Below are 17411 nucleotides of genomic sequence, written 5' to 3'. Positions count from 1 at the left end.
CATTTCAAATGAAAATAGTTGGGGGAAAAACTTTGGGTGTTTGCACTTGCACTTGAATTGTAAATAAACCCGACGAAGCTATTACCCCTTCCGGTGTTTTATTTCCCTTTTATTACTACATATGTGAGCAAGTCCCTTGGAGGTCCTTTGTGTCACCATTACAAAAGTTGTTTAAGCGGATTAATAATGCTAAGAGAAAAGTTTGCCAGCGGTTGGTAAAGATTTGAAAAGGATTGCGGTGCATGGCATACATAAGCCCTACTTGAGTAATTAAAACTTTTTCCCAAATTGTTTTTAAGCTAAAATCCAAGGTTACTTTTGCGGGAATTAACATACATAGTTCAGTGTGAGATTGGAGGAATTTTAAGGTAAGGTTCCTACAAAACTGGGGGGAAATTCCATCACTTTTTAAATATATTAAAAACATACAAAAGATACTTATTACTCCATATTCAAGGATTTTTATGGGGAATACTTTTGAAAAGTGCGTTCAAAATAGATCTAAATACCATATTTCGATGTGACTCTACTTCCAAAATCGAGATGTGTAAAGAAAGCACATGTGTAAAAATACACACAAGCACATTACTAATGAAAAACAACTTTCGTTTTTCCTGCGCTCGTACTAAAGCCATTAAAAAATATATATAATCATCTTTCTGTCTGCCTGGGTTTTCTTTTAATGTACTTTAACGTGTCTCTCTCCATCTCTTTCTTAGTTTTTAGTTTTTGGTATTAGAAAACAATATCACTTTCTCTGTGGTTTCTTATTTTGTAGATCATTAGGTATGGATATATTACCAACATATGATGCAACTCTATCTATGCTTTTTCTATTACTTTATAAAGTTCAGGTGTATAAACCTAAGATATATATATTTTCTTTTGAATATTTCCCAATATGTAGGGTTAATACAATATCTCCATGTCGCTTCCAAATGTTTGTGTATTGCCAAATAACTCAATTTGTTACCGAGCCTTGTCAAACGTCACGACGACGACGACTTTTCCTCTGTTCTTTGAGTTGCGCTATATAAACACACTGAAAATCTGTATATATATGAACATACTCCACAGTTTCTTCCTGTTTATGTATGTTTATATATGTATGTATATGTTTTTGTCCATTTGTAGATACGAGACAACGCGTTGGGTACGACAACAAATGCCAAACATGTGTGGCAAACGTGCGACATATTGAGCATTCCTCGGAATCTGAATCTCAAGTTAAATCGGTATCCGAATCCGAATCCGAATCTGTTGTCCCGCAGCGAAGGCAAAAACTGGGAGAAGGAGTGGGTAGGAGTAGTAGGAGGTTTTAGAGGTGGCCAGAAGGTTTAAGGAACCGCCAAACTGCACGTTTCCTGCCATTTAATTTGATTAAAGCCTGACAAGCAGAGTTCAGCCAAAGGGCAAATACAAAATATGAGGTGAAAGAATCGGCCAAGAAGAAAATAACAACCTTTGATCGAACAAAAAAGGCCTCAATATTGAGTAAAAGAAACACACACACACACACACACACACACACAAAACTTTGTAACCTTCAAAGATGAGCGCGACAACCAACGAGTCCAATTGCAGTTCTCAAGCTACAGACTTGGCCTGGGCTGTTCTTTTTTGGCCTTAAGCGATAAAGCCGCGACGAAAAGCTCAGCTTTTGGAGTACAGCCAACGCTACACGGTTAAAAATCATGTAAATTTTAACAGAGATATAATATAATAATGAAGAATGTTAGAATTAATAAAGCTGTGATGGAAACAGTAACATTTGTAGATTTCTCCACATAAATATATAACTATTTGTTTGCTTCTTAATTATTTAAAATGCTCTTATTTGCTTAGGAACTAAAAGGATGTTTTTAATAAACATTTAATGCCCCATAAATTTCTTCCTTCGCGAACTACCTCCCCTTGTTATGTGGAATTTGGTAAGGGTTTTTTTTTTTAGTTTAGACCAAGCAATTGCAGTTCGAAAAGAGCCCTTCCGCTCCCACACAAAAACGTAATGATTTGTAATTGTGTATGGTCCTTTTCCGGTATACCCTTGCAAAGGTTAATGGAAGTAATGAGTAAATAATAATTTCTCTTCTCTTTCTTTTTGATTCCATTTGAAAAAGTGTTTAAAAGTATGCAATAAAATTATTTGAGCCCAAAATGTTTGGTAATTATGTTGGTTTTTATTAAGGACACAACAGGAATTTAATATTTTGAATAATATAAATAAATACATTTTAATTGGAATTCTACAGAAAAAAGGGTATGGTAACTTCGTTACCTTACCTTCCTTCTCCCTTACCCCGTTCATACTCTTAAGAATATTTTCATAAAAGCAATTGAAATGCAGCTGTGTGTTGAATTTTTAAATATGCAACAACAAGAATTTTTCGGCTGCTTTCTTGTGTTTCTCTTTCCCAAAAGCATAAGAAATATTACAATAATAAATACAGGTCGAGAAGGGCATATAGAAAGAAAAAAAAAGGAGGCTTCAGTGTGTACGTACGAGCTCCGCCCCTCTCTTTTGACTCCTGATCATAAATTAAGAGAACCGAAGAGGAATACGGAGAGATAAGGCCGGGAGCAAAAGGAGCCGAGCAATTATCAATAAGAGCGGAGAAGAAGCAATTAAATAAACCAACTCTAAAAATTGCACTCGCACGCAGCCACACACTACCCTACACACAAATTGGTTGGGTAGTTAAATTCCAATAGCATTAAGCATTATTTGAGTATATAATAACGGGAGAGGGTATAAAGAGAGCGACGCTACTCGCACTATTAACAACTGTGTGCTCTGTATCGATCATTCGCTGCATTTCTTTTCCTCTATCTTTCTACATTTGTAATTTGTTTTACCTTTTTAGTGACAACGACGACGACGTCTTGATGATGATGATGACGAGTTCTGTTCGTCTCCTTTTGTTCTCCTCACTGATTTTCCTTTGATTTTCCACTACTTCTGCGCTCTTTCTATTGTATTTTTCACTATGTATTTTACTTTCTGGGGTTTTCCTCGCTCGCCACCGATCGTTTCATTTTGTGGTGCACTTTTCTTGGGCCTCTCCTTTGTTTTCCTTCTCCGCTTTGACAGCTGTGTTATTGCAAAAACAGAACGTCAAAAACCGCACAAAAACATAATTACTTGCAGCACGTTTCGAGCTGTTTCTTTTTTCTCTTCTCTTCTTTTTTTTCGAATACGGTATTTCTCGCTTGAATTTGTTTAGCAAATTCCCTTTGGCACGCACTCGGAAAATGGTCAAAATTCTTGGTATGCACTTGTTGCTGGCCACAAAAAAATAAAGCTCTTGGCACTCGCGTCGATCTCCGCTTATCGCAAAACAAAAAAAACCGAAAGGCTTGTTTCCAATTCGCCTCAGCAGCGTTTATGGTTGTCACACGAACTGCATCAATTCAACAAGTTGAACAAATTCACACGGAACACGCGCACCGAAAAACGAACTGTTCACGACGAAAGTTGAAAAGCAAAAGCAATAGCAACAGAAAACGGGAAACCGAAATAGGCGGCTGCTCTCGCTCCCTCTATGTGCTGCTCTCTCTCACGACACCGCTCTGTTACTCTCTCTGAGTGATGCCACCATTGCTCGCGGCATAGCCAAATTCTGTTTGGGTTCTGGGTTAATGTTTAGCTACTAAAGCCATTTATATAGCAACTCGTAAGAGCAAATAAGTAAATTGCCTATTTTAGTTTCGAAATAGTCTAAAATAAAATTGTATAGCCCCAACATTAATATAGTAAGTAGCTTGCATTACTAGCACAGCTTCCGCTAAACTTCAACCAGTAATCGAATTTGGCTTGAAAGCCGCTAAGATGTCCACACTGTACTTTACGCTCTCTCGCTCTCCTCTCACACTCTAAGCGCTCACAGCGCTCGACAGTGAAATAATAACTCCCGCAATTTGGCTGAGTACTTGTTTGCGTATAATTTAATGCAACTAAATACATGTACGAATATTTAGTTAGATGTTGAATGGATAAATCAATATCTGATTAATTAAATATAAATATTTTTAAATATTTAACATTTATGTATATTAAAATGCATTATTTTTCGTTACCTTTACTGTTTGTACTCAATGTTTGGGTGTCTATTGTTTTTAATACACTTCACTATCAGTAAATATCCAAATAATAATTTTGTTCATACTAAAATATATAACTTTACAGTTGGCGGGTATTTTAGTAAGGTAAATTAAATGGAAAGCTGAAACAGGGGAGTTTCCTGTGCAGTTCCCCTATTCTTGATGCTAATTCTTTGGGGTTAAGACTCCTTTTGTTTTTTTTACAGTTAATATTTTAATTCAACGACGCAATCGCAGCTCTCCTGATTTTGTTTTGTGAGAAAGCCAAAGAGAGCAATGGAGAGAGAGAGAGTGAGTGAGTTTAGATAAGAGAATGGGGCTGCGAGCTTCACATCTTCCCTGCACATGCATCTTCATCTCCATCTCGTTCCCTCCTCCGCCTTAGGGCCGTGACGCACACCCGCATGTTAGAGACTTGCCATCAAAACAGTCGCGTCTGCGCAAATAAAACCACCGAGCCAAATGAATGTAGAATGATGAAGAAAAGGGGGCAGAGATAGAGGGAACAGCAAAGAATGAAGAGTGGGAGAATAGAGGGCGTTAGCCGATTGAGAACAATAGCACCGGAAATTGCTGCATCTGTTGTTGTTTTGTAGCTGCTTCTTCTTTTGTACTCCTCGTTTTTTCTACACTCCACTCCACTCTTCACTTCTCTTTTTTTTTTTGTATTCTTCTCTTCTTTTTGTTGTTGTTGTGTTCGCTAAACTGTCGCTGCACTTGAACAATTCTACCTATCCCTTTCTGGCCCATTGTTCCTGTTCTGGTTTTCTACAGAATTTTACAATTGTGGCCACAAAAAAAGTAAATATATGTGTATATATAAGTGTATGAATGTATGTTTGCTGTAGGTATGTAAATCAGAGCTGGCCCCGAGGGCCCCGTGCCATTTGTCCCTTCTTCTTCACACATGAAAAATAAGAGAATTACAAAAGTGCGTTGACAGTAATGTGCGAGAAGAGTATAAGGCACGGCCTATGCTTCTACAGAAAGCTTCTTGTGAGCTTAAAATCTATAAATAGTGATTTCCCTACTCTGAAATATTATTATTATCAAATATTTATTACTTTTTTGATCTGGTTAATATTTAAATAATATTATTTTTGCTGAAACTCTAGTTTTAATAACCTTTCCCGTGACTGTTCTAGTTTGTCTGTCAACGCAAACACAGGGGGACCACGGGGCGTATGTTTGTTGTTGGCTCAGTGATAACATGATTAGAGCTTTCAGTTAATGAATGCACCTGCACTGTGGCTAGGCCAGAGATCCGGGCAATATCCCCACCAGATAAATATGTACTTAGCAAGTGCTGCTGCTGCTTCTTCTTCTTGGATACACCTGCTAAGGTTGTGACGTGACAGAGACAGAAATCAAGGAGATTTACATGGAGAAAAAAAATTAACAACAGTGAAACCTCGAAAAACAAGAAACTATCAAATATAGTACGATGGAAATGTTCTTACTATATAATAATATTTAAAATCACTGTCTAAACAGTGACTACTGCATTAATACATGTGTGAAATATACTAATATTACTAATACTTACATTATATTATATATTATTATAAGAGGTATATCTTTAAAATACAAGAAATGTTCTAACAATATCATTATAATTTAAATCACTGTCTAAACACTGACTACTGTATCTATACATACGCGACTCTTGTCTGTTCTTTCATTCATGTAATTTCCCTTTTAGTTTTCCATTTCTTGTCAAGCATTATAGTTTGATCTTTCAAACAGAATCGCTTGTTGTTGCTGCACATAATTTCTACTTCATATTACCTTTCCCGCCTGTTGTTGTTGTTGTTAAGAATTTAAGATAATTGTGATTACCAACAGACAGAAGCAGGCAGCAGTCGCACTTGAAGTTTGCCATCCAGCCAGAAAATCATTCATGCAGACATTCCCACTCGCAAACGAATGCTTCTGCTGCTGCTCCTGCTGGATGCATGTATCTTTAAGATGCGCATCAGATAGCCGAGGGCCAAAACACACAAAAGAAGAACAAATTCACAATGCCAGGGAGTAGCTTTTTTCTTGGACCAAAATATGCCTCTTAGTATTTTTGACTAAATAAAAATATTAACAACATTTTTATGCATATTAAATAACTGTTTATAATTTTCTTTAAAGTTCAAGTAATATCTTATAGACCCCTGCATTTAGAATCACAAAGAATGGGGTCTATTTGCCAAGTTAGTTAATTGTAAATTTAAATAAATAAACCAATTTTAAATTGTTTTAATTTCTATTTAAAAATACCCATTTTTCCAGTACAAATACACCCGGTATATAACATTACTGGGTATCAGATACAAAAAAAAAGAAGAAACCAGCAGAGAGACAGCTTCAGTTCACAAATGATTATGATAAAAAACACACAGCAACAACAATGAGCACTGGGGAACAGGTAAAGAACATCCAACGTTATGTTTTTTATCTAAATTTTTTTCTTATATATGCTCTGATGTTGTGGTCTTTTTTTATGCGTTGTTATCCTTATTTTTCTTTTATACGCATACAAATTGAAGAGAATATAAAGCTATATATGCTAAAAAGATCTTGGAACTATACAAATTATTCAAAGTAAAATCTAATATGCTAAACAAAGGAAAAGATAACGTATAAATGCATTTTTAAGCATGTTTTTATATATTATTTTAAGTATTTTTATTATATTTAATATTTTTCAAGCTACCTGCCAACAGAATGTAAAGGAAACGGGACCAAAAAGAAGGCTTAGAAAAGTAAACACACACAAAATTATATCAAATCTTTTTAATTATTTCTGAAACAATATTTTAAATGTGTTTTCCAACTCTCAAAACTGTTTCAAAATTCAATTATTTTATCAGTGTATAACGCCACAGGGTAATGTGAATTTTCGGCTGGTGTAAGAAATTAAGACAAAACCAAACTGGTTTTTCTCTCCCTGATCCTGGGATTCATCATTCCGCCGTTCCCATTACAACCTTCTTCTTCCTTTTTTCAAAAGCCTTGCCGCCTCGCAAAGGTAGGACGGCAGAGGGGAAAGGTAAACAAGGGGAGGGGGGACTGGGGAACACAGTCACAGGGTCAGGTAGCTGACGACTACAGGTTTCCCAACGAAAAACCAAGGAAAATGATTTCGTAATTAGAAAATTAACAAGTCATTTCACAATTGCGGGTAGGGAAAAGGAAAGGAGAGGGAAAATGGAAAACTTGGCAGAGAGCATGTGAAAATGCGTGAAAAGGAAAACAACCGCTAATGACAGGATCGGGATATTAAGGCATATAATAAACCCCTTTTCCGGTTAATCAAAACACATCAATGTGGTCAGATTTTCGTACCCTAGATAGTTAAGCAAAGTATTTAACTTTAGACAAATGTAATTGTAAATAAAAGTGAGCGGAATATAGAGTTGGGAATTAAAGTACTGATTCATAGTTCTTAACTGAATTATATTATAGTATATTATTATATTCTATATTATTATATTTTATATAAAATACAGATTCATAATATAATACCCTCAATACAGTAATATACAGATAAAGAAAACAATACTACCCAGCTCAACGGAACACTAAGCCCCATAGATAACACTCACCGAATGCGTCATAAACCATTCAAAAAAGAAGGAAAGCAAACAGCTTTGGGGGAAAAACAAGGGAAAACACATACCCATACAGGTGGAAACAGGAACAACTAACATATAAAATCGTAGTATAATGGAAATGGCGTGACTCGTTTAGTTGGAAGGACTGAATGGAGAGATGGCTTCGGAATGATATGGGAGGACCTTGACATTGACCAACCAAAAGAAAAATAATTATTAATCCAAAGAAACCTCAGCGAACAGCCTTCGATGGGGGAAACTAGATTAAGATGACAGCTTAACTTGTTTACACTTGGTGAAAGGCATTAATTCTGTGATAAACTGTGTTTTTCATTCACATTTCTAAACAAGATAAAGTATAGAAGAGTTAAGGAAATTGTTATGCAAGTGATTTACAAGGAGAATTCCTTTCATTTATCAGGAATGACCACACACGAGGTAGGGTCCTCTTTTACCCATTTAAATTTTTTAAAAGGTTTATGCGGGTATATCTCAATCGGAGCAATCATCCCTTGAAGTTCCTCCTCTCTTGGCAACTTTCGCCCATAAAAATGCTTCTAGACTTGGACATAAAACTTTCAATTAATCCGATGGTTCACAGAGAGAGAGATGGAAAAGAGATGTCATTCGAATCGAACGCTAATTAAAAACCCATGAAAACTAACATCTAAGATGTTAGGAAAGCAAAGGTGCCTCGTTATTGACTTGGTCTAAAGGCCTAAAGCGATTTTCACCCAGGGTAAAATAGGGTATATTGTGTAGGTATATTTCATATTAAAGTTAGATTTATATTTATTGAAGGGTATTTTAATTTTAGTCAAAAGCTTGTAACATGTGAAGGAGTCATTTCCGACCCTATGCATTATATATATTCTTGATCAGCATCAAAAACTGAATCGATCTAGGAATTTTTTACAGAAAAAAGCCAATTTTGATTTTTTTCAAAAATTTTAAGGGGTTACATCGTTAAAATTTCAACAAAAAATTTGATAAAAAATTTTAATGTTTTTAAATTTTAAATGGAGTATGCAGTTTTATTAACTTAATAAAAACTAACATGGGACAGTTTTCCGAATTAAAATTAATGGCTTTTTGAGTGAGCTATGAGATTTTTAAACATTGAATTGGTCGAAAAAATTGTCATATGAAAACAGTAATTAAATATGATTAGTTATTAAGTATGGAAAGTAAGTATCTATGACCAGAAAGTAACTATGATCAGTCGATTACTATGATCAGTAAATGAATATGATCTGTAATTAACTATGAGCATTAAGTAACTCTGATCAGTAAGTATCTATGACCAGTAAGTGACTCTGATCAGTAAGTAACTCTGAACAGTAAGTATATATGACCAGTAAGTATGTATGACCAGTAAGTATCTATGACCAATAAGTATGTATGATCAGATTAACTTTGAACACTAATAAACAATGACTTGCAACTTTTGTAACACAACACATGTCTGATACTTGGCCGGCAGCAGTCACTTCGTTCCGGGGATGTTAGAACAAGTTGGGAATTATATGCCGCTGACCAATAAGTATCTATGAACAGTAAGTAACTCTGAGCAGTAAGTATCTATAACCAGTAAGTAACTTTGCCCAGTAAGTATTTATGAACAGTAAGTAACTCTAATCAGTAAATATCTATTACCAGTAAGTAACTCTGATCACTAACTATCTATTACCAGTAAACAGTATGTATGATCAGTTACTATCTTTGAACACAAATAAACAATGACTTGCAACTTTTGTAACACAACACATACCTGAGACTGGGCCGGCAGCAGTCACTTCGTTCCGGGGATGTTAGAACAAGTTGGGAATCATATGCAGCTGACCAGTAAGTAACTCTGACCAGTAAGTATCTATGACCAGTAAGTAACTCTAACCAGTAAGTATCTATGACCAGTAAGTATGTATAATAAGTTAGTAACTCTGAACAGTTAATAGATATAAACAGAAAGTAACTCTGAACAGTAACTACCTATGAACATAAAGTAACTATGGGCAGTAAGTATCTATGACCAGTTACCAACTTCGAACACTGATAAACAATGACTTGCAACTTTTGTAACACAACACATGTCTGATACTTGGCCGGCAGCAGTCACTTCGTTCCGGGGATGTTAGAACCAGTTGGGAATCATAAGTACACATGTGCGAGATTTGTATTGGAACAAACACCAAGCTATTTGAATGAAATTATGGATTTATTCTTCTATATATTTTACCAATATATAAGTCGGAGCATGACGAATCGGTGGACTATATATATACATATATATTGCTACCATAGGAACGATCGGAACATTTTAAGAAAACAAATGATAACTTTTCCAGTTTTTGAACAGATTTTAATCTAATTTGATATATAGCCTTTATATATTAATCTAGAATTTTGTGTAACATTTTCCTAAAATCGAACTTCTATATCTTATAGCTGGCATACAAACGATCGTTAAAAATAGAGGACATTGCAAACCGGCGAATGAAATTAAATCAGACATTACTTTTTTGTTTTTTAACATAAATATATAAAATGTATATTGTATTAATTCCTATCCTAAATCTGCAAGGGAATACAAACTTCGGGCTGCCGAAGTTAGCTTTCTTTCTTGTTTATTTATAATACTAGGCATCTAATACGTCTATAGAGTCTCTTTTCTGTTCTCCCTAAGATAAAGAACGGGAGGCGCCCTGTCATATAATTATGGCCAGCACTTTTGGGGGCTTCTTTGAAGTGAGTGAAGTGCGGGGCTGGCTGCATTTGCATAATGAAGTCGTTGGGGTCACCACTTTACTCCAGATCACTTCAGATCACTTTTGGGTCACTCTTCAAGACGCCACACAGAGCGATGTGTTCTTAACCATGCTCCCTGCCCCACAAATTTGTTTATATTCTTCCAAAAAACAAAAAAGAATGAGGAAAAACACTTTGAAAGTCTGATATGCTCCAATATAAATATATATATCTAGGAATTATTATTGATCATTGTTATTACTATTACTCGACTTGTCCCAGAAGAATTCATTTGGTTTTTATGCATTTGTAACGGGTATTTTCCCAGAAATCGTTTCTTTTTTTTTCTATCTTCTGATTTGTTTTTATAAACCATAAGGCGCTCGGTCCCCAGTTCCAAATGAAAGTGTTATAAATATGTATGTATGGTTATTTGGCTATATATTGGATGGGGTAGATGGATCGGTAGAAGCTTTCCAAGTCGTGACCGAAAGTGAAAATATTCGTTAATTGATTATGGTGTTGATATATAATTAGGAAAAACTTTTAACTCGGAGAAATGTTAAATTGTTTATTGAAAAAACGATTAGGAAATCTATTAAATGAATATCGATCAGAAATATTTAATATTCACGTAAATATTTGTATATTTTCAAGGCTATTACTGGATTGGCTTATTTTCATTTCGATTTATAGCGAATTAAACTGATCCAATCAACCGGAAATCTATGGCAATTAAAAGGGAATTGCACTCGCTTAAAATGAGTTCACATTGCATTACACTGAGCAAAATTTGAACATAGAAATCAAAACCATATCAAGGGGATATTAATTCTTTTAATATTCTAAATAATTATTTATTTTAAAGCCTATAGTTTGGTTTATACTGAAACTAAGCACATATTTTTAATAATGATTAATAAAAGTTATTAAATATAGTTTTCCACACTCTTAAGAAGAAAACCTCACCCTCCATTAATAAGTTTGTAAAACTCAATGGTTTCGCTTAATGAAATTTGTTCTTCTGGTCAAAATTGTTTGTTTTCTCCATAAAAAAAAGAAAATAAACAAATATAAAAACAGAGACTGGCACTGAGCATGAAGGAAATGAATTCGATTGCCATTGGACATGGAGATGGATCTAATTCAATTAAGATCTATATAGACACAGCGTTAACTGGCACTGCAATAGGTTAGCTTTTCAGTTTCTTTTTTTAATTCTTTGATCTTAAAATGTGGCCGCATTTTAATTTCTTGTAATAATAATTGATAAAAGTTGAGAAAGAGTCTTTTCTTGACTCTAGCTTTTTTTACAAGATAAATAATATACATTTTGTTCCTTCAAAGAATGCTAGAAAATGAATAATTCACCACCTGCCTCATCTAGATACATTTATCAGTCATAATCATTTATTTTCCTGTTGGATTCTCGTTTTTTAGCCGCCGTTGTAGGTGTTAATCTCAGTTCCTTTGGTCTTGAACATAAAGCATATTCATTAGCGATCCATTTACCAGTATTGTCCCCTTTTTACACCTTCCCCATGGAGACCGAGACTAGGGTTCTGAGTGGACAATGCCATAATCATAATACATAATGCATAATAATAATGAAGATGAAGGGTATTTCAGGGAATCTGGGCTATGCGTATCTCCTCTTCATATTCTAATAGACCACTTAAGATGCATATAAGAAAAAATATAAAAAAAAAAAAATAGAAGAAAACCAATCCAATACAATCCCCAAAATATTTTCCACATTAAGCTTAAGTAGCTTTGCTCATTAAGATAACAAAGAAGCATTTCAAGAGCAACAGAGACAGAGAGTGGGAATAAGTATCGGCGATTAATTGCTTCTCCTTGGATTATGTAATGTCTGGCCAATTCCCCTCCCCCCCTCACCATTCCCCTTTAGCCCCCAGTAATAAGGTGTGCAAGTACTCTACTTTTTGATATGGGTCACGCCGTCCGACACAGAATCATAACCATCACCAGCCAGCAATCTGATCTTTATCAGGAATAAGCCATTAAGCGAGTGTGTGCTTATTTTTCCAACTCTAAATCGGGAATGGATTGGGAAATTGGGTCCGATACAGATGCAGATACAAATGGAGATACAGATACAAATGCAGATGCAGATATACAAGACAAGCGCCGTCTGGCATTGCAATATCTTCTCAGACGTTAAAGTGGTAAATTTGGGACAGGAATTGAATTCAAAAAATCAAATATGTATATATATAGATATAAATATTTAGATAGAGCGGAAGTTTAACTAATCCAGAAATATTATTAATAATATTGAACCCACATACAAGTCTGAAGACACGTAAATTCTTGCTTAAATAAATGTATTAAATAAACATAATTATTTAGGTTTTTTAAAGAAATCACTAGGGTTTACAAAACCCTTACAAAGTGTTTATATATATGACTTACTTTGGAATAATTTATGACATATTTTGAAATACCTTCTGAGGGGTTTTTGAGAACCCTTGTTATTTCTGTAGACTCCACGAATACATTCAATATCTTATACATATATAAATTATAAATTATCTACTCATTTTACCCTTGGTATTTACGCAAGCTAACATAGTTTTCCCCCCACCCCACAATTTCCCGGGTAAAACTTTGCAGCTTATGCTGCCTTATGCAAGGCACCGTCTTTGACATTGAAAATCTCCTTCCCTCTCTCTCTCTCTAATATACATTTTCCTCTATGCCTGTTGCGGCCTGACATTTTAAATGGCAAATGGCTTTAAACTAACGACCAGAGGAAAAGCAACCAACTTTCCACGCCATATTCTGAGACACGTGGCCGACAAAGAAAATGTGGTCGTAAAGCCAAAGCAGACACTGCTCGGCATTCTTGTGTATCTTTTCTATTCAATAGATAAAAGAAAAACAAACTTAAGTGAGTGAAAAAAGGTATTATTTTCCCAGGGATGATATTTTTAAAATATATACATATTCATTAAAAATACGCCTATATTTAAGAATAAAGAACACATTGTACTTGGAGCTCAGTTCAAAGGACTCTTGATATTGTTTTTTTTTTATTATCTTAATAAAATCCCATTAAAAAGGTTTTCTCCTTCAGGACATTTTTAAAAATTATAAGAACTTCTTCTGGGCATTTTAAAATATTAAAAAAAAAAATAAAAACCACAAAACAGGACCTTGGAAATTTCACCTAATATTATTTTGTTATTAATTTTTTCGTTGGTTGACCAAAAAGTCAACTCAATTAAAAGCTCGTGTTTCATTTTCTGCACGCTCCCAGCAAGCGGTCATCCAAAAGTGGGCGTGACTGTGGGCGGGCCGAGGACAATGCAAAAATATGAACAAAATATTGTGTCCGCCTGGCAATGCCAATGGAATAATAAGCGTAAAATAAGCAACGACAAATTGCTCTTTTACGCAATGAATGAACAACAAGTTTTGCAGGGAGAGAAAAAAACTATGGGAAATTCCGTGGAAATCAATTGGAAAAGATGCCATAAATATCCTGTTAAGTCAGACAGACTCCGGATATATTTCCCTACAACTTTTTTAACTAAATATTTAAATAAATCTGTGAGTAAAATTATTTCCCCAAGTGTAAGCATGGCCGCAGAAAGCACACACACGTTGTCGGGACACGTTTCATGCTGATTTCACTCACTTTTCCATCCTGCCCCCCCCCCCCCCCTCACACAGACACACACACACAAACACACACGCTTTTCCAAAATCGGACAAATGACGTCGGGATCCCAGGCAGGATTCCACAGGATAACAGATAACGTAATTGAATTCAAGCAAAATTTGGAAGCCTATTTGATGATTTTTGGGGGGGGGGAATATGGGATTGAAAGTCACGGGATATACATAAGTAAGTAGATAGGAGATAAAGATAGATAGATACAAAAACAAATAGGTAAATGAATAGATATATAAAAAATCAGATAGATGCATAAATATATAGATTCACAGATGGTTAGAAAGTCAATTAGGAATATAGATAGATAGATAAATAAAGATATAGATATAAATAAATATAGATATAAATAGATAGATGAATAGATATAAAAATAGATGGGTTGATATGTATACAGATAGATAGATAGATAGGTAAAAAAATAGATAGATAATAATATACATAGATATATAGATAGTGATATACTATATATATATTTAGACAGGCAGCTAGATTGAAATATAGATGAAAGATTAATAGATTAAAAGATAGATGAATTGATTGTTTGCTATATACATAGATACATTACAGTTTTGGAAATTGATATTGATAGATGAAAAGGTTAGATAGATAGTTAGGTATATGATTAATATATAAATAGATAGATGGATAGATAGAACAATAGATTGGTAGATAAATTGATATCAGTTATCCAGATACATAGTTTAGTAGATATGGGTAGGTATATCGATAGATATATTATCAATCTTTGTGAAACCATATATCTATCTATATCTAACTATTAAAGTATCTATTTATCTATTGAGGTATCTATCTATCTATTAGGGTATCTATCTATCTATTAAGGTACTTATCTATCTATTAAGCTATCTCTCTATCTATCGCATTTATAAATAGATATAAAGACAGATTAAAAGATACATATATAGATAGATAGTTAGATAAAGTATAAAGATAGAAAGCTGGGATATAGATATACAAATAGTTACAGGGATATTTGGGAAGGCAACTTTCACTCTCTTGTGACTGTTTGTCTCTCTCGCTCATTCTTCCACGCTTTGCCTGCAATGTCCTCGCTCACTAGCAAGCTAGGGACTCTTTTTCTTTTGTTCTAAGTTGCATTTTGAGTAAGCTGAGCATATATTTGCTTCCCCTCAATTAAATCAAAACTGCATGAGAGAGAAATTCCCTTTCCCAGAAATAGATGGTGGATGTGTCTCTCTGCATTTGGCATTTGGAAGTGAAGACTGCTTGCTGCTGATGCTGATGTTGTTGATGCTGCTTCTGATGCTGCTGAGTATGCTGGCTAAAGATCTGAGGGCTGAGGTTGCAATTCTGCGGATGGCAGTGACCGACCCGCAGACGGTTCGCAGATTTTTGTTTTTGTTTTTTTCGTTTTCATTTCTCGCTTTTGATTTTGTTGTTTTTGCTTTTAGGAAAAGTTCAATGCGCCCTTTCAACGAACAAAACGCCTGAACGCAGTTCCGCATAGCTCAGTGCCTTAGATGATGAGACTAATGCTAATGCTAGGAGTGTATCAGAGAACTACTATATTACCTTTAAGTATTATAGGAATATTTTAGGACTTAATTGGAGTATTAATAAACATAAGAAGGTCATAAATATCACTCCGCAATTTATATATATTTATAATTAATTATTTTCTATCAAGTTCTTGCTTTAAATAAGAATTTAGAGTTCCTTTTAGATTAATTAGTAAAGTTTTGTGAAATCCTAGATAATCCTAGGACTTAGCTAGGTGCCACATACAATTATTATTGGTCGACACGGCACGCCTTACGGTTGTTATGTAAAATTACCTATTGGCCTGGCCAACAACAGCAATATTGCCAATATGGCCTTAGCGACGACAACTTATCAAGCGGACTTCGGTTGCTTTTCATGGCCTGCGGTATTGCAAAGTTTTTGTCGATAAATCTCATTCAGTAAGAAAAAACTAGTAACAAAAAAAAAATTATGAGTATGCATCGTTTATGTCCGAGAGTATCTGGCATTCAAATCGCCAAATTGGCAACGCAACAACAACAACAACCAAAATGCTGGCCAAAACACAAACATTTTCTTTGCCAAAGGCAAAAACTGAAAAAGAAAAGAGGTAAAAGAGAAGGTCGAGGAAAATGCGAGATGGGCAAATCATGTGAACGAAATATATATTCATATATACCGACAAGCATATATATATATAAACAAATTCCTTAGATCTGGAGCTGGAGAAGGCTTTCCAAAAACAATAAACAACATATTTCGAATATGAAAAGAAAAACAAATATTTTTTTTGGAAATATCAAAAAGGCGAATGAATGCCTTGACGCCAAAATGTTTTAGAAACACGCCAAAGGCGATAGTATTTATATATTGTTATTTATTAATGACCAACTTAACACTTATTTGGCCAAGTATTTCCCCTCTACTATACCTAGGCCATTATCAACTGAATTTTTTATCATCAAGACAAACGAGGCGTGAAATTATTAACTAATTGCTCTTGACGGTCAACGGACAGTCTGAGGAGCATTGATCTGACGAAGTTATAAGAAAATGTTAAAAGATAATATAGATAGTATAGATATTGCCTTTAAATTATGTAAGAAATCGTAACCTGCTTATATATATCATTCCTTAGTTTAAATTCCCAAGATGTTTTAGCTCAGGGATCACATAAAATATCAATAAATAGATGCTGTACGGTACCAAAATTTGAGGCAAAAGACTATAGTTAAACGTTATAATATATCAAAACAATATTAAAAAAAAGGGATTATTCAATAATTCTGATATTATTATGATAATTAAATGTAAAATAAATCCATATTTTAAGAAGTGCAATAAATTAATATTTTGTGTGATATATCGGAGACTTAAAATAAAAAAAGATAAATAAATATTAATATTCCTAATTTTTATGCATTTTCCTCTATTTTGAACTATCTTTTGCATGGCAGCTATATGATATAGTAGTCCGATGTTCATACAATTTTACACAAAATTATAGATTAATGTATAATGTCTAAATCTCAAATTTGATGAAAATCTATTGAAAACTTCAAAAGTTATAATTTTTTTATCTTAGTAAAATTATATAGCGGAATAAATCCATAGTTTCTTTCAAATAGCTTGCTCTAAAAATCTGACGCATCTGTACTTATGATTCCCAACTTGTTCTAACATCCCCGGAACGAAGTGACTCCTGCTGGCCATGTCTTAGACATGTGTTGTGTTACAAAAGTTGCAAGTCATTG

At 34.3% G+C, this 17411-nt stretch overlaps 1 protein-coding gene across 2 annotated transcripts in view; it reads right to left on the bottom strand.

Annotated features, from left to right (window-relative positions):
* Window positions 1-17411, bottom strand: part of LOC110184410 (rho guanine nucleotide exchange factor 10) — an 87923-nt gene that overhangs the window by 42255 nt on the left and 28257 nt on the right. The window contains exon 1 of one of the 2 annotated variants that reach the window (XM_086826864.1): window positions 2857-3514. The exons of the other annotated variant lie outside the window; for it this stretch is intronic. The gene's annotated coding sequence lies outside the window, so the exon portion shown is untranslated. Of the gene's footprint in view, window positions 1-2856; window positions 3515-17411 lie in introns of those variants that run through there. 2 annotated transcript variants of the gene reach the window in all.

This window comes from Drosophila serrata, unplaced genomic scaffold (genome assembly GCF_035046125.1).
Source record: "Drosophila serrata isolate PLE 108 unplaced genomic scaffold, ASM3504612v1 contig_8, whole genome shotgun sequence".
Lineage (NCBI taxonomy): Eukaryota > Metazoa > Arthropoda > Insecta > Diptera > Drosophilidae > Drosophila > Drosophila serrata.
Note: the sequence above shows the minus strand (reverse complement) of the source record. Positions and strands in the feature narration are given on the sequence as shown.